At 33.7% G+C, this 2,166-nt stretch overlaps 1 non-coding gene across 1 annotated transcript; it reads right to left on the bottom strand.

Annotated features, from left to right (window-relative positions):
- Positions 1-978: 978 nt before the first annotated feature.
- Positions 979-1,080, bottom strand: LOC149198883 (U6 spliceosomal RNA). The gene has a single exon (XR_016254042.1). It is a non-coding gene; the product is annotated as a U6 spliceosomal RNA (small nuclear RNA).
- Between the last annotated feature and the right edge of the window lie 1,086 nt (positions 1,081-2,166).

The following is a 2,166-nucleotide window of genomic DNA, read 5'->3' as shown; positions in this document are numbered from 1 at the left end:
CTTAATTCATATATTAATTCTTTTTACCATTAATAATAATAAAGTTATACTTTAGTTATGTTTGATGATTTTTTTAAATCATGGTCATGTCAAATGTATGTGTACATTTTGATCATATCATTAATTGATACTTATGAACACTTACCAATCATTTAATTTATATAATTATGCTAATGTATACAAATAAATTTTAGTTTAAAGTAGCTCAATTAAAAATGACAATTTTATGACTATAAAATTTAAAATTACCCAATTACTCATTCCTCTAATTACTTTATATAAATTGAAAATTAAACCTAATAAATTATATAATTAAAAAAATAATAATAATAACCATTAATAAAAATTCAATTACCATATTTCCAATACTAATACTATAACATTCAAATATTAAAAAAAACAGATAAATGACGCTACCATATCTTACGATCATTCTTTATTTTCCCGGTAAAACCACCTTTAAACTCAATTCAAAAGACACGATGATATTTCTTTCCATCAAAAAGACACTACCACTTTTTACATTCATCTCACCTACTGTCACTCACATTTCTTTATTCTTTCAAAAAAAAACTTCACCAGGCAACCAGGCTTCTGAGAAATTTCGACACTTACTTTCATCTCATGAATTACCAAGAAACCAAATTTTAGAGAAATTCTCCGCACTTTCTTTCTATCTCATCAATTCCCGCTGATTTCCCTTTTCACTATCTTTCAGTATCTCTCTTGATTTCTTCGCATGGGACGGCGGTTTCTGACGATGGAAGACTACCCACTTTCTTAGCGACGATCATTTTCCAAATCTCCTTTCATTGAATTCATGCCCCACACCGAACAATTTCTCCACACTTTCTTCATATCTCTTCTCCGATATATTTTTCTCAGTAATCTTTCAATTTTTTCAGATTAACCTTTCGTGAATTGTACAAAGTATATCGAAGAATTTCTTCACGCCCTTTGTTTTTATCCCTCTGCCTAAAAAAATTGGACCATTTCTCCACTTGTGGTGTCATCCTTGCCCAGGGACCATGCTAATCTTCTCTGTATCGTTTCAATTTTATCGGATGTCTCTAAAGAAACCATCCCTCTACTTATTAAGACATTGTCCGAATCCTACAGCGCGCCATCACAGTGTGCCTCCCGTGAATGATGGCCATAACTCTCGGGGATCCAACCTGACGGAAGCACACAGACAGTAACGTTTATTTTGTCTTGTGCAATCACTCCTCTGATAAAGTTCTACGAGTTAATTGATCCATCGAAACCAGGTTTTTAAGAAATTCCCCTTTTTTTTCCTCAAAAATCTCGTATATTGAAGAATTTCTCCTCGCTATCTTCTTATGTGTGCCGCACTTCTTAGGGCAATTTAGGATTGTTTTTCAATTTTCCAGCTGATTTCCCTTTTCACACTCACTTTCAGACAAGTATTTTACAAATGAAAGAATCTCTCTCCCTCTATATATATAAGAATTTCCTCGAGCTTTCTTCAGGGCATTTTGTCAAGGCTAAAGAGTACCAAATTTCCTTTCGACGACCACCGTCCAGAACATATCATTTTCTTTCTATTTCTCCTTTTAGTGATTTTCTTCATATCTCTGACCGGATTCCTCTTTCCCGCAATCTTTCAAATATTTCATATTCACTTAATTGTGAACTCTACTAACGCTTGGTGGATATCGAAGAATTTCTTCAGTTCTTGCGTATAAGACATTGTTTATATGCTGCAGCACGTCATCACAGTGGGCCTCTACACGGCATTTTGCTATGGTGGAAGACTATGGAATTTCTTATCGACAACGACCGAACAACAGATATTTTTTCCTTTCCTTTTCACTGAATTTCTCCACACTTTCTTCATATCTCTGACCCGATTTATTCGCTAGTAGTCTTTCAATTATTTCACTTACATGGTAATTGTACAGACTTGGTGTATATCGAAGAATTTCTTGAAGCCTTATTTTCTTTGCCCTCTGCCTATTAGCCTATTAAGACATTGTTTCAGGTTGGCACAGATCACATCAATACATATGTTCATAAGGAGAAGGTAGCTAAGTGATAATATTTGTGATATATTGCAGTGAGTGAATTTGCGTGAATTCGTAGAACTGATAGTTTTCAAATTTCAGTTTTTCGACTCTCGTCCTTCTTTGTTTTGTTTTTACTACA

The sequence above is a fragment of the Pinus tabuliformis genome, chromosome 2_1 (assembly GCF_031772625.1).
Source record: "Pinus tabuliformis cultivar Carrire ecotype Pingquan chromosome 2_1, CPIR1, whole genome shotgun sequence".
Taxonomy (NCBI): Eukaryota; Viridiplantae; Streptophyta; class Pinopsida; order Pinales; family Pinaceae; genus Pinus; species Pinus tabuliformis.
Note: the sequence above shows the minus strand (reverse complement) of the source record. Positions and strands in the feature narration are given on the sequence as shown.